Below are 25,457 nucleotides of genomic sequence, written 5' to 3' on the forward strand. Positions count from 1 at the left end.
CCAGCATAGAAAGCAGATGTTAAACGATGATGTTTATGATTTCCATTATGATAGCAGTCCTTCAGTTTTTCTAAGTCCTGTAAAAGAACTCAGAAGGTTGGGCTTCCAACCAGGCCTTTCGTCATACCCCTGATGCATGGAACTTTTCAGCACCACCTCATGTGTGTGTGTGTGTGTGTATGTAAGTTGTCTAAGAGTCCATAAGTCAGGAAAAATTGCACTCTTGTATCTGTCAATTGAGTTTGTCTGTCTGTCTGTCTATCTTTCTCCTCTCCCTCTCTCTCCCAGTGTGTGTGTGTGTGTGTGTGTGTGTGTGTGTGTGTGTGTGTGTGTGTGTGTGTGTGTGCATGTGTTTGTGTGCATATATGTATGTTTATATTTTTAGGGTACAAAAATTGGAGCCTTGATAAGTTTGACAATAAACCATTTGAACAGTTTATCTTTACGTGAATATCAGTATAAATAATAGCTTTTAATGCATTGGGTTAAATGTCTAAAATATTATAAGTTATTAATTACAATGATAATCACTTTAGAATATACCATTGAAAGGTGTCATGCAGACTGGCAAGTAAAAGCACTCATTACACTCTTGGAGTGGTTGGTGTTAGGAAGGGCATCCAGCCATAGAAAACAGTGCCAAATCAGACTGGAATCTGGTGCAACTTTCCAGCATACCAGCCTGGACACACTCTGCAACCCATGCCAACATGGACAACGGATGTTAAATGATGATGATGATGATATATATATGTTTTGGCCGGTCAGAGAGTGACCATTAGTTTTGCACCTATGAAGATCCTATATGAACTCTGCATAGGTGACCCATCAAACTCAAATGGCCAAAAGCACATAAGCTCTCTCTACAATTGGAGGGATGAAAACATCATGGTCAGTTAATTTTGTAAACAAAAGATTCCAGAGTGAAACTCTACTGACAAAACCCCAGGGAAGGTGAAGTTATCCCTCTTAAGGACTGGTATGTTTGTTTAATAGACACAACTTAAGAGCCTCTTTCGCATGCCCAATGTAACAAAAATATTAGTGAGCACCATTAACCCATAAGCAGACAGGATGCTCATGCAGGGTTAGCAATGAGTGCCCAGCGGGGAGTTGATGCCACTCCAAAGATGTGGTGTAAAAGTGTGAGGTAGTGACCAACACTGATGGCCACAGTGACACCGACAACAACAGTGCCAGCAGTTGCACCTGCCCCATGCCAAGCAGCAGCTGCAACAACAGCAATGATGCTGACAGTGGTAGCAACAGTAGCCTTGTTGGAACTGCAGCACTAGGATCACATCCAGCAACAGCACTAGAGCACAGACACGGAAATATGTCAGGTTGACAGGTGGTCCATTCGAGCATTGTCTGGGCAACTAGAGGTTCTCCCTTAGGATGCCAGGGAGATGCAACATCACATCCCTGGCCAACTGCATATGGTATTTACAAAAGGAGGATATGCCATACATAATTGAACTGCAGCTCCTAGAACAACTGGGGTCACATCTCAATGGAAGCAAACCTTGTAGTCTTTGCTTGGCTGAGAGGAAGAATCTTGAAAAACTCACTCAATTTGAGGATCTTTTAGACTCTGAAAAAGTGATGTTTAGTCAGTGCCCTCATCAAAGGAAAGTTCATGTTGGAAACATGGAATACACCATCTGCTAACTAGAAAAATGTTGCCAGCCTTGGGCATCTCTGGCAGGCCTGTTGTAGACATAACTCATATTGATTTAAGGGATAGGGCATTGGAGGAGGTGATCTTGTGTCAGATGACGAAAGTGTGGAAAAGGGGCAGAAACAGATGTCTTGCTGCAGAGAAGGTCCATGGTTATCCAGCCAGAGAGAGGGAGACAAAGAGGAAGAGAAGAGAGAGAGAGAGAGAGAGAGAGAGAGAGAGAAGAAGAGAAAGAGAGCGAGTGTTAACAAGAATGAGGGCAGAAACAGGTGTGCTGCTGAAGAGGAGGGACAGGGGGGAGTTAACAAGAAAGAGGAATGTGGTGACTGGTGAGAATCTGGGTATGTAGAGGGGAGGGGACGGGGGAAGCAACCATACAGTGACCAGAGTAGCAAGGACTGGATTGGGGTGTGGGAGAGGAAGTGTGAGGAAGAGAAGAGAAACAGTTTGGGAAGGGGGGATGTAGTTTGGTTTGTTGGGGGGTAGGGTGTGTGAAAGTTTTATTGTTACGTGTGGGAGGGAAACAATGCTTCTAGAACTCAGGTTCGCTGACGTGGGTGGGTCTTTTCTAGAACCTTATATCACCAGACATCTTGGTCCAGAGTCATTTCCTCCATGTGTCCCTACATCCTGAGATCAGTCCTTACCACATCATCCCATGTCTTCCTGGGTTTCCCTCTTCCACAGGTGCCATCCACTTTCAGTGATCAGCACTTCTTTATACAGCTGTCTTCATTCATGTGCATCACATGTCCAAACCAAAGTAGTCTTCTCTCTTGCATGCTGCATTTGATTCCTCTTATGCCTGACTTTTCTCTCAACACATTTACGCTTTGTCGTTCCTGCACATTAATACTGCACATCAAGCAGAGCATACTGCCTCCATGTCCTCTGTGCATGTCCTCTGTGCATGTCCTCTGCATTCAGAGCCCATGTCTCTCTACCATGGAGTAGAGCCGTTCATACACAAGCATCATACAATCTACCTTTCACTCTGAGAGAGAGAGTCGTTTTGCTGCCAACAGAGGTAGAAACTCCCTGAACTTTACTCATCCTACTCATATTCTAAAAACAATACTGCCAGAGCATCTACCCCCCCATTACTTATTTGATCACCTAGGCAACAGAACCTATCTACTACCTCGAGAGAGCCTCCTGGGAATTTGAAAGAGTCTAAGTCCTGTCTGCTGTTAGTGCTTATTATTCCTGTACATCTGCTGCACATGAAGGTGACCTTATCTGTTAATCTACCTGTGATTCCACTGCATCTCTTATGTGTCCATAACTTACATTTGGTGCAGCAAAAGGAATTACTTCTCACTCTTTTCCTACAAATTGAGCAGGGCCATTTACCTGATGGAATTAAAGACTTATCTGCTTTCTGCTAACAACTTAGATCTTATCTAGGTTAACTTTAAGGCCCTTTCATTCCAGATTTTGCTTGTATACCTAGAATTTCTTCTCCAATTCTGCTATAGATTCTGCAGTAAGAGCAAGGTCATCAGTGTATAGTAGTTCCCATGGGCATCCACTTTTGAATTCCTCAGTTATGGCCTGGAGGACTATAATGAATAAGAGTGGACTAAGAACTGAGCCCTGGTGAACCCCTACTTGTATGCTAAATTCATCACTGCATTCATGGCTGTCTCTTTGCTTTTTATGGCACTATCCACCTCCTTGTTCCGCCATCATGTCACCCTCAGCCTTGTTGGGACTAGGTACTAACCACAGATTTGCTCTGCAGCCCTCAGTAGATTGTCCCACAGGAACTTCCAATTGTCCTCTAAGCTATATGTCCCTACCTTCTCTCTTTCGTTAGAGGCTTCCACTAGAATATCTCTAAATTTCTGACAGTTTGCTGGGTCTTTGAGCTTCCATAATCTTTTCCAGTGTGGTTTATTTCTCCAATCCTTTCTAGGCCAAATTCTGAAGTCATTAACTCGTAGCCTATGTTGGGTTGTACATTATTCACCTGGGAAAGACTTTACATTTGTGAGCCTCTGCCTATCTCATTGCCTGGTGAGGAGGTAACCAATCTGGCTTATGTGCCCACCAGACTGATAAGCGATTGGGTTGCTGGCTGGTTTTCTGAAGTTAGTGATGCAGATCATGAGATGATTTGCATCACAGAACTCCAGCAGTCTTGTTCCTTCCTCATTTCTAGGGCCAAACCCCATAACCACCATGCACCACATGGAATCCATGGGACTGCTATGCAACATGTCCACTGAAGTCGCCAACCATAATAACCAAGTCTCTATCACTTGTTGTTGAGGTGGTCTGCAGGAAGATCTTGTAGAGTTGGTCATTCTGGTCATCAACCAGCCCAGCCCCATGGCGCATAGGCAGAGACAAATGTAATTTACTTAATAACACTGTCGCATACTCTGACAACCTCACTTACTTTATCTACTCACTTTTCTGCCCACACTACCCACTCCGTCACTTCTGCCTACCCAGAAGAATTTGAACCTATTTACATTTATATACATACACACACATATATATATATATGTGTACATATATTTATACATATTTATACATTCACTTGTGTACATATATCTGTCTGACCCACATAAGGAAAGAAAATTAAATGCTAAATTATAAAAACGATGATAATTTATTACATATATAGTTTTGGGTGATAGAAATATGTAATAAGTTTCCTAGAAATCAAAAGCTGAGTTTGTGTCATGTGATTGCTGTTATTGTCATCTTCATCATCACCATCATCATCATCACCATCATCATCATCATCATCACCATCATCACCATCATCATCACCATCATCATCATCACCATCATCATCATCACCATCATCATAATTCTACACAGGCTTTTCAAGCTGGCTAGGCTGGATGGGTTGTTATTGTGCAAGTTAGCTCTTACTTGGTGTTTCTGCACTCTTAGAGAGGTCAAGGTATCATGCCTCTCCCTTGCATGTTCCAAGTTTCTGCATGGTTTCTTTAGCCAGATGTCTTTCTAAACCTAACCACTTCGCAGTGGGTATAGGGTACAGTTTATTGTTGTATCAAGATCAAAGAGATTGTTATGTTCTCCTAAAAATGGAAGGACACTCTATTCGTTCAAGGTGGCATGACCAAAATGGATGGAAGAGATGAAGCGGAGAAAAAGGTGGGAGAAGAAAAGAGAGAGAGAGAGAGATAGGATATATGTACTGGGGTGTGTGTGTGAGAAAAGCAAGATGGAAGAAAACTGAATAACTGATGTGTTAGAGTGGTGGATGGGTAATGGGGTAGGGTGAGAAGCTGTGTTGGGGAGCATAATGGATGAAGAGTAGTAATGGAGCCTCATGTTAACTGGAGAGAAAGAGAGATTGAATGAGCAATGCATGTTACCTACATAGAACACAATATCTATGTCTAGCAGGTGTTACATTAGAGGTGTGTAATTAGAACTTAGAGATGGATATTGTAGAAGGAACTAAAGTTATGTGTCAAAAGTAATTAAACAGACTGGAACTAAATTCATTGGAAACTTAAAGGCTATGAATTGTAGATGTGAAGTTAATTAGATTCTGTTAAGTCAAGACTAATTCTTATCTGTTTGACGATATAATATGGAAGAACCACTTGTAGTAGAGATGAAGAAAATATTCTGTTGAAATGAGAAATTAAAACAAACTTTGGTCATTTGGTTGGATTGCACTAACGACAAAACTTTAGTTGCTCTTATGAGAAAATATTAAGGAATGAGATTTGACTGTCATCAATGTTGTCATGGTCAGTGTCACTGCTGTGTCATTGTCATCATTGTTTTACTGTCCATTTTTCTATGCTGGCATGGGTCAGATTAGAGTTTGTTGAGGCTGAGTTTTCTATGATTGGATGAACAGTGAGGCTGTTGTTTACAGCTATTGAATACATGTGAAGATGAGGGAAAATATGAATCCACTCATGCAAACACACTCACCCACATATACCAATGAATACATACATATATATGGTGATTGCTGTATCTTCACAGATGATTGCTGTCTCTGAGATTCGTCATTGTTAAAAGCATTTCTGACATTCTGTCTTTGACCTCTCAAATAGCTGTTGTGCCCCATTGCAGATCTGCGTAGTTTAAAATATAGGTGACAGACCAAAGTTATAACTTCCACTGGACTAATCTGACCATTCTGTGAGATATGGTCTCCATAAACTGCCATGTCTCTTCAGGTCCAAAATCAACTGGCAAGCCCTTTCCCACTCCACACGTGTCAAATCACCTGCCTAGGAGTAAGGACGCAGCATACAGTTGATCTTTCACTAGACTTCTGATGGTTGGCAAATGCAGTCTTGGAAAAGGATGCATGACCACACATTTCACACTTCTGACATTTTATGTTCTCACTGACATTCTGATGACAACCCTTCCAAAGTCAGCACTTGAGGTTTTCATGCCCAAAGCAGCCCCTTCTCAAAAGTTTTATAACCTACCTAAATAAGTTTCTTTCACTCAAATCTTTCCAAAGCTAGTTCTTCCCAGCTGCAGCTGTTTTCCGTTGCCTTTTCAGTAGTCTTTATACGGTTTCTATGATTTGTGCTGAGGACACTTTCCAGAGCACAGCTTACCACAGAAGAGCTGTTGTGGAATTCTATTGTCTCCTCTACACACATCATGGCCTACCCTCCGTATCTAAGCAGATATGGTGAGTGACTGGATGCTTATGCATCCTGTCTTTGCAAAGACTTTTGTGTTCCGTATTTTACTTTACTGCATACATACATACATGCATGCATAAGTTATTGAGGTAGAATAGAATTATACAAAAAAATGTAAAACACTACAATAAAAATATTTTATATATTAATTCAAATAACATTAAGAAAGATAAACATGAACAGAAAAATTATAAAAGAATGTAGGACCCTCTGGTTGACTATTAATAGAAAGTGAGGTAACCAAGGTAACCAGCTCCTCAAAATATGAGATGGGATTAGAATTTTAAATTTAACATAAAATCAAAGAATATGAAAGGACACAAAAAGTTCACATGTGTCAAATATCTGATTAGAAATAGTTGTGATGAGAAAACAACAATATTAACTCAATGACCAACATTATCATAATATTTTGATAAGTACAGGAAAAACAAAAAAATACTCTGGAGATATTTCAGCAGCCTGAGTCTTCTTCAGTAAAACCTTAGATCTCCAGACATTAGACTTTTGAGGCTCACAATAATAACTCTTAAAATCCTATCCCACAAGTTATCACAGTTCTCACCAACTCCTAATTATAATTTCAGAAGTTTATTTCACCAAGCAATGATACAATTTTGTCAATATTCTGTTACAATATATCTTACTTGTATTTTCACTTTTTAACATTTTGAATTAATATTTAGTCAAAAGGATTGCAGCAGGTCACAGAATTGACAGTGCACAAGGTGCCTTGTGGTATTTAGATAGACTCCTTTATACTTTTAATTAACTTAGCATTTCATTCTTGTAGGGTTGATAAAATAAGTGCCAATTAAATACTGGGTTGACCCAATCAACCATGCATTCCTCCAAAGGCATTCCTCCAAAGGCAGTGCACCACTATTATCTTGACAACTCTCTAGAATGAGTGGGTGAATGTGACTGACATCTGTAGAGAAAATATAAGCAAAGAAGGAGTTCAAAAGAGTTGCCATTCTAAAAAGTCAAGTTTGGGCTGAAATTTTAGTATAGAATTTGATGGAGAATGAGAGAGAAGATAACTAAAATCAGTAGGCCTGAGTGACCGGGTGGAACACAGTCATACAAGAGGGTACGTGAGAAAGATGAAAGACATGAGTTTGGGAAATTTGTCATTACAGAGTATTTTGAGTAAAACTTTGCCTGTCAATCAGATGGCCTATCTTTGGAGGTGATCCAAAATAATTGTGTAGCAGCTGCACTGTCTCATATTAGTGGTAGGTCCATGTGTACCCTCTGGGGGTCAGATTCTCAGATCTGATTTATTTTCTTGTTCTTAACAGAAATCTCAGCTGTTTTTGCTGTGTTATACATGTTTGGTGACTGAAAAATTATCAGAGATTGTGAGACTAAGCCTGTACACAGAATATTTGTTGTTTATGAGAAGGGTGAGTTTAGTGTTGTTATTGCATTTTTTTAATGTTGAACGACATTATCATAATAAAGATGTTAACGAGACTAGATAATACAATCATGTTGCCATTGGAAGATGTTTTGATGCATTTGTTCTCAGAAATTATGGATGCGAGTTGGGAATTGTGTAGATCTTGCATGCATATATATATATATATATATATATTATGTGTATATATATATTATGTCTATCTATATATGGCATGTGTGTCTATATATATATATATATATATATATATATATGTATTATGTTTTTATTGTTTAGTAAGAGGAAGCATTACCCATAACATTTTTAAAGCCTCTGAAACTTGTGAAGTCGGGATGGGAAAAAAGTTGTCCTCAAATCAAAGACCTGGCTTCAATGTTTGCTGAAGAGTCCCAAAATACCTGGTAGTGATTTTAAATTAGGTGACAGATTAAGTCTACCACCCAAGTAGGCCAGAGCAGGATTCGATCTCAGAAGGAAATGAGATAAAATAAATACCATGCAACATCTTGTTTGATGTTCTCATAGTTTTCACAGTCCACTGGTCTGGATTAATACTTTATTTATTTAGTTATCCCATAATGAAGAAAGGCAAAGTGAACTTTGGTAGCATTTGAACTCGGAGCCCAAACAGAAGGACCAAATATTAGGCACTAATGGTTCTGCCAATTCATAATAAATGATTGAGTACAGAAAACTAAGATGACTTGTGTCATTTGCCCACAGAATCTAAAAATAGTATTTTTATATTTTTGTTAAAACTGAAATTCCTTTTCCAACACTGCCACATTCCATTTTTGTCAGGTATTATTAGACTGTTCTGTAAATTTTGGTATTTCACCTTGTAATAACATTTCTTTAACTCAGTCACAAAGTTATGAATTAAACTAACCCCATAACTTGGTTAATGCTTATTTCATTGGGCAGCCAAGTTAACTATAGCAGGATATGAACTCAACCAGTCAACTCTACTGTGAAGAGTCAGAAACATTCAGCTAGTTTAACTGAATCAAGTAATGTGCTAATCAATGATAAACACCTGAACTTCTCAGACAGCTTTTTATTAAATAGTGAAATCAAAGGAATATAAACTTTCGATAATGAGTAAGAATTGAACATAAATCCTTTACTAGAAATCGTAGTTGGGATTTAGAATCTTTGAGAAGAAAAAAACTACTGATCATTCGATAACATTGTAGGTAGTATTTCTGCTTCTTCTGGCATTTTCTTTTTCTTCCTAGCTCAAAGCTTAAACTATCAACAAAATGTAATCTTATTTATTCTTACTGATCCCTCTTTTGTTGAGAGAACAGTAAATAGGGTTCAGAAAGGTGACAGGAATGATCCTGACAAACAACAGCTTTTAAATCATCTCTTAAAATCTGACTGTTGCCTCTTCTATAACCAACAGTCATATTATGACTACAATGACATTTTCTTTGTATTTCCATCGTAGTATATAATATCAACTTCGTTTCAATGTCGTGTCAAATCCAGAAATTGTCTAATAAACTTCCTACCTTATTGTTTCTAAAGAAAATAGATTGACTGTACGTCAGTGGTGTACTTTGCCACATTATTTGTAGCAGTTCAAGTGGAAAATTAATCCACTTACTTTTTGCTCATACTTTGAGAGTTCAAGTGATCTACACTAAGAGAAAAAAAAAAACATACTGAGATGATAACTCAAAGCTGTCTCATTAGAAATGGAAAGAAAAAAATGAAAAGAAAAAGAACTCTAATGTTATATTTGTTGATAAATCTATTGAAGTATATTTGTAGAGATATTCAGTTGAATCTGTAGACTGAAAGAACATATTTCATGAAAAAAACAAAACATAAATGTTTTTCTTCTGGGAACAATGACAGTTTGATAACTTATAACCACAATGAGATATTTATTTGGAGATTTGAGCAACTCTGATTCTTAAAATATCATTTTCCATTTGATACATTCAATTTTTAGTATTACATCTAATTTAAGGCAGAATCGTTAGCATGCTGGGAAAAATTCTTTGTGACACATTGTCTATTTTTACATTCTGAGTTCAAATTCTTTCTAAGGTCAACTTTGCCTTTCATCCTTTTAGGGTCGATAAAATAAGTACCAATTGAGCACCGGGTTTGATGTAATTGACTTAATCCCTCTGCTAAAATTGCTGGCCTTGTGCCAAAATTTGAAACTAACATTACATTTAATTGTGAATGGTTTTGAATAGCAGAAAACAATTTAAGGATCATGAAAACAGTTCTGACTAAACTTCAATATAGTTGTTTTTCGTGTTAGCTGTTCTTGCTGCTCTGAAGGTTTAAGACATCTCTCAGAGATTCTAAAATATTCTTTATGTAACTTTTTTCCCTATCTAAACAGTATTGAGATCCTACCAATTCATTCTTGTGCTTTGGACAAAAACAAAAACAAAAAAAAACGACCTTCCACAATGCTAGAAGATTTGAAACTTTAATGCTGACCACATGCATATTTGGGCCTTTTGACTTCAAGTTTTCAACGTCATTTGCAGTTGTTTTCATTAAATTCTACTGTTATAATCAAGTCACTGCCAAATGGAAATTCAGATATCAAATCCTTTGGTATTGCTTTAATGATTCTAATGAAGAGGAGAGAGCCAGAACAAATTTTGCAAAGCAATACTTGTACTAAATTATTTCTTCTTCTATCATCTGTTACAGCATATATGTGAATCTCTCTCTCTCAATATATATATATATATATATATATATATATATATATGCAATTACGCAATTACACCCATAACACTGTTTTTGCATGAGAAGTGGACTGGACTAGAAATCTTTAGTATACACACAAACACATATTTATATAGTTGTAGCTCACAACAAACCAGGGACATGCCACGTGGGTAGGCAATGTAAGCAGTGCCTACCCTGAATACAATACATTGATGGCAACACTTTCCACTCGTAGCAAAATATGCACCAAATTTAATAAAATTATGAAGGTTAGTCTGATTACTCTGCATTATATGCAAAATGTTTTATTTTTTTGTAGATTAGGTAGGCATAATTCATCCCCTGCTTTTCAATCTCAGTATTTAAACTCTGCCTAGAACTGCTGTGGTACATGTGCTGCATACATTTCTACAACAACGTTTTCTTTACGTTCTATAAAAGTAAATCTGCCTCCAACGCCTGTGCTTCGCTTATTTTTTGTGTTTCACTACATAAAGGTCACCAGCTGCCTACCCTGAGTAATTACTGATGGTATGGGCCTGCTGCAAACGTTATTATTCATTCATTATTCCTCATTATTCATTTTTATAAATAGTGTTGAAATAATTGAGAAACAAACTTTAGGAAGATGATAGGTCAATTGATGGCAAAAACATTTCTATCCAAGAAAACCATGAAAGTAAAAAATGACAACATAATACAACGATAAGGAACTGCAAAGTAATATTTGTAACTGGAATTGAAATTGAGCACAATAGAAAATCCATGAAATATAGGATATATATATCTCAAAAGATATATAAGATTTTCAAATATTTCTTGCTTCCTTTTCTTTTCTGGACTTGTTTATTGTGACCAGACAACCAGCAACATCATCAAATGACTTGATGACTCTTTAAAGTAAGAATTCAATCACAAACGCAGTGTTATGTGGTTGAAGACAAAGGTATCTGCAGCAAAAATTGTTCAGTTTTTACTAAATCTTTGCATAATACAAAAATCAATTTTATTTTACTTAATAATGAAAGTTGGAAATGATTATCAACTTTACAACAATATGGTCAAAATTCAATTGCAAAGAGAATGAAATTGCCATTGAGACTACAATGAAGTGGGGAATTAATTTTTGCAATGTAGAATTACGTATTGTTGCACAGACGTGTGCCAAAGTCTCAGCTACCATTATAGTTGTTATCAGTACTTCTGTAGCAACAACAAAATCAGAACGAAATAGGTTAAAACTCAGAAATGGCTGTGTATAAAAATCTAATTTATAAGCTTAAAATGTATATTCTGTTTCGATGGCTGGGTTCAGTTATCTTGGACATATCTTTACTGCTGTATTGGCTTGGCAGTGAGCTAACATTCAATGATCATTTTTCAGTCACTCAAATTTGAGCTTGAACAGGCAAGTAAGGATGTTTATTTATTTACTTATTCATAAAATAAACATGATGTGAATACATAGTAAAATAAAAAATAACATCGCTATAAAATGAATTAAAAACATTGAAAAAAATGTTTATTCTTTGTGATTAAAAAAAAAACAAGCTCAGGTTTTATGCATTTTCTTTAAAAAAAATTTATCTAGGTACATTGAATAGCTTTCCTTAACCTTCTCTTCATTTTGACAGAAATATAGTTAGCACATAACACAGTGACTGTTTGTAATAGTGTTTTGTGCAACCATAAAGAAAGGAAGAATTTCTTCCAGTCAAAGACTCTCTTGTGGAACACATAAATTATGTTAATTACCAGGCAGGTATATTTCTCTATTATTTAGAATAAATAGAAGTCACTTCCCCAGATGAAATGAAATGAAAGTTTGAGAAAGTTTACAGTCTTGGAAATTGTCAGACTCTCGGTGGCACTCTGGCACTCACCACCAGCAGCTGCCTGAATGGCAATTGTGGACATGAGCTAAACTTGCAAGTGCACACATCTTCATAATGCTGTAGTGATATTAAAATGGAAGGAAAGAAGTATGTAAATGCTTGAGGTGCAAGAATATAAGAGATGAAGCTGTTGTATCTGATAGTGAGAAATGAAAGTCTGAAGACAAATGGTGAAAACCATGTAAATGCAATGATTAAAATAATCTCAACGTCAAAACAAAATATATCGAAAAATACACTTCTTGTCTCTACTGGTTATTTTGAATAAGTGATGTCCATAATCAATGCACATGAATAAAGCTTTTAATAATTACTACTACTACTACTACTACTATTGCTGCTGCTGCTGCTGCTAGTACATTTCATACTAAATACTACTACTAATATCTTTTTCATTTAGCAATAAGTAAAGTAACTAAAATTATAAAAAATATAACATTTTTTTTCAGTTCAGGTGTTTTTGTAAGAGTTTTATAATGATTGTTAAAACTTTGCAAAGCAACCAATAAAGCTTACATAATTCTTCTATTTTCAGAAGATGGTGACTATCACAAAACTTATCTGTTAGCGATTCCTTTGCATGGGCTTTCATTACTTGGGTATTTAAAAATAGTTTTGAATGAAAAAAAAAAATAAAGAATGAAAAGCACCCCTTGAATATATAAAGAAAGACCCATAAAATTTGCTGATATCGAACTTAGATGTACTTGACATATCATCCGTTAAAACATTCTTTTTTTTTTCATAAACTATAGACTAAAAATATCTTAAATACTTTCCATTTTGCAACAGAGGCTCAGACAATAGTTATCCACAGATTAATTGGCATAAATTGATTAGCCTGAAAAGTCAGCATTATGTTAATTCTTAGTTGATGTAATATTGGCTAATATGTATTTTCTTCAACTGCATACCAAAAAATTACTGTGCACCAAGTCATTTAGGAAGATATTGAAATTAATGGTCAAGTATATATATATATATATATATATATATATATATATATATATATATATTCATCCAGTCTACAATATTAGGTGGTTCTCACACCTGTTGTATGAAAATTTGGAAATAAACATACAAAAGGTACATGACTTGAAATAGCCAAGGAAACAGAGATAAGAACATGACATATCAATTATGAAAACTGTAAACAAAAGCAAAAGAAATAACCTTCAACTGATCTGACCTTTCAATAGGTGTCCACCTATTTAAAACTTTTCAGATACTCTGCAAACTATAACTTGATGAAATAACTTGGAAACTTACCTGAAATAGAAAATAAAGTAACATTAGAAGTCAGCTATAAAGAGACATTGGCAAAATGTAATATTTAAGAAACTTTAACAGCAACAATATCTTCAATAAAAGTTTATTAATATAATAGTTTCTTATACATGATAAAAAAAAAAAGAGTTATTTTTTGTGGGTATAATGGCAAACTCTATTTTTGTTTTGTCATTTTGGAGATTGCTGAAATAAGAAGCTGGTAAACTATTTCACTTAAAATGACAGTATGAGCTCAGGAAATGCAGCTAATGCTGAAAGGAGTTTGGGATTTAATTATGTTTGCTGGCCAACATACTAACAAAATAAATATCTTCTAGAGAAATTTTGTGGTTTTGAAAGTTATAAACAATTATAGTAAGACAAAGGAGAAAAATTATTTTTGTAAATAATATCTGGCCCTTAGAAATGTGTACTAATTTCTTTCTGAAATAAAATAAACATAATTTCATTTTAAAACTACAGAGATGGACTTAAATTAATTGAAAAGACGAAAGTTTTAAGTCCATTTAAGGTGTGTATGATTTGTTAACGTCAAAACAAAATATGAATTCAATTGAAAGACACTCAGAGCATTAATGATCAGATGTAGAAACAGTAAGGAAATTAAAGTTATTAGTTTTCCATTCAAGAGTAATCTGTTTCAAACTCTTCTGGGATGTATTTCAAAACTGAAAATACAATCTATCATTTATTACCTCTTAAACTTTTTTATGAATCCTTTTTGTAAGTTTTCATTTTCATTTTTTTCTCCTCAAAATTTTAATATTCCTATTAAATGAGTTATTACAAAACTTATGTTAAAGAATTCACTCTTCTAACTTCAAATTATATGCATAATGTGAAGTATAGATTTTTTTCATTGAGATTAAATTTCAGTTTTCAAATTTTTTAGACAGATTTGTTTCAAACTGCATGAGACTGAGTTGTCAATATTCTTATTTCAAAAGCTGCATTTAATTTCCCTTTTTTTTTTTCCAAGTTGTTTAATTTCCAATAATCCCCAATTGAATAGACTTACAATCAAAGACATACTAGCTATAACCATTCCATCGTTTTGTTTCAGAAATAGTCTAATCTAAGCAGTGATTTGAGGAAGACCTGACTCTGCTAGTTAACATTTTCACAACCAGCACATGAGCTTGTGCCCTTCAAAGTTGATGGAGTATCAGTGATAAAGTTGGTCAATTAGAGAACATCAATTCATAAATTTGATCTTGTATTACAAAAAACTGGAAGTTGCAAATAGAAATCTGAACTGACTGCAAATTTGTGAAAGTATGATTTTTTTTCAAATAGCTAATAAAATATAATGTACCCCAGAGGTAAAATTGCTCAAATGATGTATATTAACAATAAGCATTACATTTTTATATGTAAAACCTCAAAGGTTTATATATTTATGGAATGTCTATTGATCTCTACATTTTTTACTTTCACTTCACTGAAAGCTACTAAACACACACACACACACACACACACACACACACACACACACACACACACACACACACACACACACACACGCACACACACACACACACACACTAAAAAATTTCTACTCTTGGTTGAAATGATCGTTGAGCAAACATTTATATAAAAATATATGCAACTTTTCACTGGTATATTGTATAGAGTCCAACATATTACAGTAATTCACTTTCATAGAACCAATTTCGATGAAGTGTATATATAGTGTGTGTGTGTGTGTGTGTGTGTGTGTGTGTGCGTGCGCATGTGCGCACGTGCATATATATATATCAATCATCATTTAACGCCTGTTTTCCATGCTGATATAGGTTGGATGGTTTGACAGGATCCAGTGAACTGCAGAGCTGCATCAGACCTCAATGTCAGTTTTGGCATGGTTTCTATGACTCGATGTCCTTCCTAATACTTAAAAACACATATAGACTTATTTTGGACATCCACATGATATTTTCTACAAAGTCTGTACCAAGCCTTCCTACCCTGAATTTCTTGGAATCCTTAGACTTTCTTCCACTTACAAATTCCTGTGTTTCAAATGAAACAAAGATATTTTGATGCCCGGAATATTTTTACATGAATATAACCTTTCTTTCTGGCGAACATTTTCTCCAGATGGTGACTGTCATCATGTGCTATAATTTGTTCGAGTATTCTTTAGGGCTTCACACACACACACACACACACACACACACACACACACAGGTATGGCCCATAAGTTTTTTTTTCTACTACACCAATTCTGACAAGGTATCATCATCCTCATCGTTTAACGTCCGTTGTCCATGCTGGCATGGGCTGGGCGGTTTGGCTGGGCTGGCATGCTGGGAGGTCGTACCAGGATCCAGTCTGATTTGGTATAGTTTTCTATGGCTGGATGCCCTTCCTAATGCCAACCACTGAGAGTGTAGTGGGTGCTTTTACATGCCACTGGCACAGATGCCATTTGCATGACATCAGGGTGCTTTTACATGCCACCAGCACAGGTGCCAATTTACATGACACCGGTATCTGTCACGACTGCAGTTTTGCTTGGCTTGATGGGTCTCAAGCACGACATAATGCCAAAGGTCTTGGTCATTGCCTCTGTGAAGCCCAATGCTCAAAAGAAACTCAGCCACTTCGCCTCCATGAAGCCCAACACTCGAAAGGTGTTCGGTATGTGCCACCAGTATGGGTGCACTTAGCTTGATGGATCCTCTCAAGTACAGCGCATCGCCAAAGGTCTTGGTTACTATTCATTGCCTCTGTGAAGCTCAAAGTTCAAAGATCATGCTTCACTACCTTGTTCCATGCCTTCCTGTGTCTACCTCTACCGCAGGTTCCCCCCAGAGAGATCGGCACTTATTTACACAATTCTCCTTGTTTATACACATCACATGACCATACCAGCATAGTCATCTCCTCTTGCACACCACAACTGATGCTTCTTATACCCAGCTTTTCTCTCAAGATACTTACACTCTGTCGAACATACACACTGACATTGCAAGTTTATAGAATTAATTTCCTGTCATTGAGATCTTTTATTTATGAATAACTCTGACAAAAATAGTTAACAAATAAGGAAACTAAACTGCTTAGAAGTCACATCTATTGCACTTCCATTTCTGTTAAAGATATATTTTAACAAAACATCTTTTTTACTTATGCATTTTTAAGACTTAGGATAATGAAAAATGTGTCAGCCCCATGTGAATGTAATGAAACGAGGGGACATACACAAAACTTCATGCACCACATGCAATTCTCAGGATACAACCAGAAAGATAAGATTCGAGTATAGAGGGGAGCCAGAAAGAAATTAGATAACATCAAATATAATGATGCCAGTGGTATCCATCTTAGATACCGAAGTAAAGACTGGAATAGTGTACAGAGGATTTGTGACAAAGTAAGCAGAGTGAACGCATAGTAAAAAGCTGATAAATATCAAGGAGTGATGTTTGTAGAGGCCACACCTGATGGGGAATTAGCCCGTAGATTTGGAAAGGCTCTGAAGGACACCAAGATCGTTGAGAAACCAAGGAGCTCCATCAGATCACAATTATGGAGGATGTACTCCTTTGAAAATACCATATGCATTAATAAGAACTGTGTGGTATGTAACTTTAACACCAGTATTAACTGTAAGACTAGGAATATAGTCTACAGCATAAGGTGCATAAAAGGAGTTTGTATGGACAGACACGTGGCAAACATTAGGGAGATGTCTAGGAACTAGTGGGGAGGCTAAATGACACCGGAGAGAGTATAATGACAAGAAACAGTCATCCATACTCTATCAACATGCCAGAGACCAGCATGGGGGTACACTGGGCCAAAGTGACATCTACATTTGGTCCAAACACCCAAAGGAACCATCACTTAGACAGATACAAGTGTACATCCTCATAAATGAAATATTATCTATACAAGAATGGAAATACACATAAGGAGGTAGAGATAGCTCAATGCCATGGGTACCATGCGTGCAGCATATGTATACATAAGTAGATTTATAAGCAGGCAATCAAACAGGTAGGTAGGTAGGAAGGGCTTTAGGTGGTTAGGCTGGTTATATATAGTTAATTACTTAGTTAATTATGTAGGTAGGTAAATGGGTGGAGGGATAGGCAAGTAGCTAGGAAGGTAGGTATATAGGTAGAGAGATAGATAAATAAGTAGGTAGGTAGGTAGTAAATATATAATGCCAACAACGATGCACATACACACAGACACAGACACAGGAATACACACACACACACACACACACAGAAGAATACATATATATATATATAAATATGCAAGCAAATGCACACACTGGCGTGCACACACACACACACACACACACACACACACACACATGTCAGGCAGAGAGATATAGCGTCTCTAATGGACTAAGAGAAAAAATCACTGAAAACATTGCAAATAGCAATGAAAGAGCTTTGACAAAAGAGGAAAAACAAACAAAAACAAAACAAATGGTCATGTGTTTAACCAAATTATACAAATAGTTGATTAGTTAGTTGGATATTTAACCAATTGACTAATAACAAGTGCGTAAGTTATTAATATTGGTGTAATGACTCTCCTTGGATACAACAAAACTTGTTTCAACACACAAATTCATATTAAGAATCTCGCAAACCAGATACAAAAAAAATTCTATTATATTTCCAAATGTCATTTTCTATGAGCTTAATCTCATTTGATTTGATCAAGAATTGGATTAGTCAGAGGACTTAGAAATGGTCACAAAAAAGTGAATGTTGTCCTTAAGAATATTCATCCTCTGCCATAGGTGAATGCTATGTGTGTGTGTGTGTGTGTGTGTGTGTGTGTGTGTGTGTGTGTGTGTGTGTGTGTGTGTGTGTGTGTGTGTGTGTGTATGTGTGTGTGTGTGTGACTATTTCCATGACAGGTGCAAACAAGTCTTTCTAGTTCTTTACACAAGGAATTGGTCAACAATTGGTCTTCAGTTTGTCCAGGTTTTCTCTCAGTCATTCTTTTTCCAATTCTGTTGTTGCTCCTTTTCACCCCCATGTAATCTAGGTATTTGGAGACAGTGATGGTTGACTGCTCAACCTCATTAATGTGTCTATCTAGGAACATAAGATTATCTTTAATTCTATTTGCTTGAACTGCCTGTTTGATTGTCAGGCTGGTGGGAAAGCAAGATAATCAAACTTGGTCAAGTACTTCAGCCCCTTGTTATCCTAGATACAGAATTGGCAACCACTTGGAATTCTGCAATTATGAAATCTTACATACTTCAATAATATCTAAGTTTGTTGTAAGATTCTATAATTTTACTTCTATATCATAAATGAATAAACTACATGTTTTCCCTTTGTGAAAATCAGTGTAACCTGCATGCTGGATAAACATTTATGAAACTAATCTTTTTGCTCCAAAACATATTTTTTTAACTTGGTGGTATTTTTAAATATGTTCTAAACATGTTCTTATATACAAAATCTGAGAAATAAATCCAACAACCTATTTTTAACACAAAGTTTAAGATATAGTGACACAAACAGCTCTACATACATTTTTCTTGGACTCTAGACTGAAAATTTTGTTTTTTCCCATGAAACACACTCACCACAAAAACAAAACAAACAAAAATGCTACTCTTAATAAAAACTAAAAGATGACCCATTTATAGCCTACTCTTACCTACAGAAAGATTGGAATGCTCCAGGATTTGCTGTATGAACAAAAATGAGAGTAAGGTAAATGGGAGAAATAAGAGTTTGGTTAATTCCTCTGTAGTTGGGGGGGGGGGGGGGGGATAGGAAGCAGACAAGTTTAAGAAGATTGTATGTAAAGAATTTTATTTAACTATTAGCTGGTAATCTATTTATTATTACTGTTAATTTGTTAATTTTTTTTTTGTTTCCTCTGATAATTATCTTCCTGGTTTTGTTTACATTTCCTCCACTATTTCACATGAATTACTGTTGATGGTGTTACCAACCTTCCCTTACTCTTTCACTTTTGAATGAAGCTGATGTAAACCAATTTTATTCACTGAATCAGTTCCTTTAAATATCAAAAAAATCTAAATTTAAATATAGACATAGGTGCAAGCATGGCAGTGTGGTAAGGAGTTTGCTTTCCATTCACATGGTTCTGGGTTCAGTTCTATTGCATGGCACTTTGGGGCAAGTGTCTTTGACTATAACTCCAGATTGATCAACGTTTTGTGAGTGGATCTGGCAGTGAGAAACCCTTAAAACTTTGCCAAAACTGGCCTTGCCTGTGCTTGTGCTACATAAAAGCACCATGTCCACTCTGCTGAGCTGTTGGTGTTAGGAAGGACATCCAGCTGTAAAAAGCCTGCCAGAGATTAAGTAGCAGACTTTGGGGTCCCCTTGTTCGACTAAACCCTTCGAAGTGGTGCCCTAGCATGACCACGTTTTAAACATAAGAATAAAACATGTTAAAGATAAACATTATTTCTTGAGTTGTGAACAGACATGAGAAACAAATGTAACAAATACTTATTTTATACTGTCAGAATACCAGACTGTAGTGAAAACTGTTTTTTATGAAACTATTGAATTCATAAGAATTATTTGAGTTGCTGTTATTCTATATCAAGATTTATTTCAAATACTAAATCAACGAATGAAACAAATTCTTCATTATAAACAAAGTAATAAACATGACTTTAAAAAAATATTTGGAAATCAACAAACAAAATTGACAAAACAGAACATTTATTTTAGTCTGAAAACTGAAATAAATATTTAGCTTGTTCAGACATAAATATTACTCAGAAATTATATGCAGTCAGATTTTGTGATATACAATCTTTCAAATAATTGTCACAGTTTTCAGGAAGACCACAGTAATATATCTTCTTAATGACATTGTAACCAATTTCACAGGTATTCCTCATAAACTCGTGCATACACAGAGATGGCGATAAGCTTGAATATTAGTAAACTAATACTTTAAAGAGGTCTTAAACTTCCAAAAGTGTGAAGGAAGTATTCTTTATCAGTATATAAGAGGATAAAAGACAATTACTCAGTGCTGTAGAACCAATATAGAACAAGTAAATATGTACACAAAATAAAGAAATCATTATGATTTCTATACTAAACTAAGCGGAGTCTGGTCTGTTAAATGAGTTTTGTGCATTAGTGAAAGACAAAGCAAACAGCTAACCCAAATTGTTGAATAACAGATTCTAAAAACATGAGGACAGGTATAGATGTATCATATATACCATCAATATACTGAATATAATGTCACTAACTGGTGGTAGACTATATTTGCTAAAAGTGAAAACAAGACAAATTTTGTTTCCTTGCGTTTACATCACCAAATTCTTATCAGCTGTACATATGAAAGATGAAGTCACAAATAAATTCAGAAACTGTCCATTAGTTGAACACAGTTGCAAAATTTTATATTCATCTTTTATCATAACAAAACTGTTTTGAGCAACTTTTGCATGCAGGAATACACTTTCAATGTTGTTGTATTTGTAATGGATGCAAGAGAGCGAATCATATGGAAAGAAATAATCTTCATAGTTTTCATAAAAGTGAATAAAAGATTCATGTTTAGATGAAAGTTTAAAAAAACTAAGCAATCATGAATACACACACACACACACACTTGCATTTATGAAAATAAACATATAATGTATTAGTACAGCATGTATAAATGCACATATGAAATATCTCTCTAACTATATCCATATATGTTTTTTTTCTTTCTTTTTTTTTTTTGCTATAAAGCCATAACTAGGCACATAAAAACATATATAGATTGCTAAATAAATTGGCAGAAAGGTAAATTGATTTATATGCTGACAGAAAGCTTGGATCGAGAAAATATAAGCAGCTATTAGTCTCAGGTGAGTTTTATTTTTAAATAACAATGCCTGTATAAATGTCTTACTCAAGAAAACAGTAAAAAATAAAAAAAAGCCAAAAACAAAAAAAAAAAACCTTTAAGGGCAAAATATGAAAGTCGATAGCTCTGACAAAGCTTTCCTACTGGAAAGAAGGACCAATAATCAATATTTCTATTCTAAATTGTTCAGTGGATCAGCTGCTTCCTGTAGAGTTGCTTGGCAATGGCAAAACTAGTAAAACAACTGCTGGTCCCTTTTAAGAAATCCATTCATAAGAAATAATGAACATGTCATCTGTGAGAATGTCTTCCACTGAATGATTAAAGTTAGGCTTTAGACCCCAACTGCAGGAATTGAACACTCGTAAATAAGAGAAGAGTTTATTAACTTCATATTGATTCCATTTCATCTTCCACGTTGATGGCACTGACTGTTTATTACACCCTCTCCTTATTTAAGATGACAGAATTCAATAGAAAGAATTTAGCTACTATTTTAAGTGAAGTCAAGTAACCATTCTGTTGCCCTTGTTGATCTCCATGCCAGTCACACTATTTCAGTGATAATCAGTTTACTTTCATGTATTTATATCAAGGACTACATTATTTCATGTCTCCTTCCTTTTTCAAGACAGTAAGACATATTCTCACCTGTTGAAATACAGCACATTTGTGTGCCTTATGCAGTTTACAGGTGTGCCAAAGAATTCTGAGGCTATTTGAAAATGCATAGAGAACATCATTTTAAATACATTACATGTGTACATTACAACAATTATCTGTGTTTAAGATATTTTTAATGTTTGTTATTTAGGTAATCAAATTTTTAAGAAGCTAATAATATCATGTATAAAGTTTGTCTGAAAGGTTCAACTTCCAAAGATTTTATTCATATTCAATTATTAAAAAACTTTTTGAAGTTATTTTTGTCCAGTTAACAAAAAATAACAATATCAACTTTACACGATCAGATTTAAGTCTCCTCTCTAAGTATTTATATATTTGCAGCCTTCCATTCTGATAACTACCAAATAATATACCAATTGCTTACTTAGTAAACACCATTAAAATGTAACAACTGTCCATAACAACTGATACTTTTGGTATATAGATTCTTAAGTTGTGTCTATACATGTTTGTCTATACATGTTTGTCTATACATGTTTGTCAAATTCACAAAGCATACCCATTAGATCATACACTGCTTTTTTTTGCTCTAAAATTCATATTAATTTTTCTTATAGTTCTACTCAAGCTTTTGTATTAAGATATTTTGTGAAAACAATTTTTCACAAATAAATAGTTATTGATTTCTGATATTATAAATTATTCTAGCTTCCCTGGAGTAAGAATGCTTAGTTGCTGAGCAAATATAATTTAAAACTGATATAAGATTCATCAAATAAAATACAAAAATAGTATAATATCCATGAGCATAAAACTTCAACTATCAAAGTAAACATTTAATTCTTTTTGAGAATGAGAAACAGATCTTTAGGAAGTTGCCATGGAAACCGTTTTATACAACAGTACATTCTCCAGCCACATTCGCATCAGACATTAAAAATCCAGTTCCTTAAAAATGTACACTCCCATTTCCAGAGCAGGTTTATTGGTCATTTGTTTGTGACAGAGGTGGTGTAATTCCTTAGAAGAATGCTGAATGTGTCCTATTGCAGATAGATATAAATATCTAGTTCCTGACACGAGCAAAGACTATCAGAAAGTTTCATAACAACATAAAGAGACCATAGCTCAGTTTACTAGACATTTTATAAAAAGAAAAGACCTTCATCATTTTGGGAGCAGTTGGGAACTGAAAAAAGGAGCTAAAGAAGTCAGGGAGAGTAAAACTTGTGGCTTCAACAGCCATCTTCAGAAAAACTGGGCCAATAATGTGCAAAATTGTACATAGGACAGGAAGTCATTGATGTCCATTGATCACTAACACCAAGAGGCATGCCACATGAAGAGAGAACCTTTAATTAGCTGTTGAACTATTTTAATACTGAGTTACCTCTCTCTATATTTTTATGACAGTATGCACACGCACAAATGGTTATCCACGTTGGAATCTGCTTATTATAACTATAGATGAACAGATAAATCACAAACACCTTCTGAGAGATGGCCTTGCTCAATATGTAGAAAAGGTGAAGGTAGAAACTCCATAAAGCGTACCCCATGCAAGCTGTGGAAACAAGAAATGCAGTAATGTCAGAGGAAGCTTAACAGAGAAAATAGTCTTTGTGTATGACAGGTGTGCAGGTACAGTACAGACTGGAAAGTACAGAAAACAGACTTTGTCAAATGCCCAGAGGGATCCTTATAAATGCTAGGTAGCTTCTGTTACCCAGGTGACCAAGTCAACAGTGGAGGTGGATGCTGTGAGAGCATAGTGACTAGAATAAGAATGGGATGGGCAAAGTTCAGAAAACTACTTATGCTAGTAAAATAGGGTTTCTCTCTCAGAGAGGAAGGCAGATTGTATGATGTCTGTGTACTAATAACTATGCTGAGTGGCAGTGAAACATGGGCTGTGACCACAGAGGACATGTGAAGGTGTGAAAGAAATGAAGCCAGCATGCTCTGCAGGATGTGCAATGTCAGTGTCCATGTACAACAGAGTGTAGGTGCCTTGAGAGAAACATTGGGTATAAGAGGCATCAGATGTAGTGTGCAAGAGAGATGGCTGCACTGGTCTGGTCATGCAATGCACATGGATGAGTGCAGTTGCATAAAGAAGTGCTGATCTCTAATTGTGGAGGGAACCTGTGGAAGGGAAGACGTGGGATAATGTGGGACAAGGTGATGAAATATAATCTTTGGTTGTTAAGCCTTACAGAGGCAATGACAAGTGACCAAAACTTCTGGCAATTTCTTGTGCTCGAGAAACATGTCAAATTGAGTGAAACCATGGCCAGTGCTGGTGACATGTAAAAGGCATTCATGCCAGTGACACATAAAAGGCACTTGTGCCAGTGGCATCTAAACGGTATCTCTGTTGGAGACATGTAAAAAGGCACTCATGCTGGTGACAGATGAAAGACATCCAGTACACTCTGTAAAATTGCTGGTATTAGGAAGGGCATCCAGCCATAAAAACCAAAAACAAAACAGATGACTGGAGCATGCTCTCTGGGTTACCAGTTCCAGTCAAAACATCTAACCGATGCCAGCATAGAAAATGAAGGTTAAATGATGATGATGATGCTATTAGCTGTTATTGCAACTAAAATATGTACAAATGTGTACATGGTGAAGAAAAATGCACTCATATTTTATCAGTGGAAATGCAATCGAAATGTATTGCTGAGCATTTACCTGAGATTATTTACCATAGAGATTAAAAAAAAAAGGGTTTTATATAATACTTGAGCATAATTATTTGTTTAAAAATAAAAATATCAAAGGATATAAATCTTAACAAGCCCGAGAGACAGTTTTATGGTAAGCAATAATGAAGAGACAAAAATTAAGGCTTCCAGTTAATGGAGGGAAATATGTCCTGTTATTACAATTTTAATACAAATGTCTGCATAAACACAGCAATCTTTTAACAACGAGTTATATAAGTTAGATTTCGAATTGAAGTGGAAAATATTTGTATTAGTTGACAATTGCATGGCACATAAAAATAATTGATCATTAAAGAACAACAGGGGACTTAACTTGCCTATAAACATCGTTAATTCAGTCATGATATATATATATATATGTGTGTGTGTATGTGTGTATATATATACATATATATATATATATATATATACATATCATCATCATCATCGTTTAACGTCTGCTTTCCATGCTAGCATGGGTTGGACGATTTGACTGAGGACTGGTGAACCAGATGGCTACACCAGGTTCCACTCTGATGATGATGATACACATATATATATATATATATATATATATATATATAATATATATACATGTATATATAATAT

At 35.4% G+C, this 25,457-nt stretch overlaps 1 protein-coding gene across 1 annotated transcript in view; it reads right to left on the bottom strand.

Annotated features, from left to right (window-relative positions):
- The window catches only part of LOC106868193 (uncharacterized), a 94,427-nt gene extending 80,801 nt beyond the window's left edge, over positions 1-13,626 (bottom strand). The window contains exon 1 of the mRNA XM_089353062.1: positions 13,568-13,626. The gene's annotated coding sequence lies outside the window, so the exon portion shown is untranslated. The remainder of the gene's footprint in view (positions 1-13,567) is intronic.
- Positions 13,627-25,457: the final 11,831 nt, after the last annotated feature.

This window comes from Octopus bimaculoides, chromosome 5 (assembly GCF_046866305.1).
Source record: "Octopus bimaculoides isolate indiv1 chromosome 5, ASM4686630v1, whole genome shotgun sequence".
Taxonomy (NCBI): Eukaryota; Metazoa; Mollusca; class Cephalopoda; order Octopoda; family Octopodidae; genus Octopus; species Octopus bimaculoides.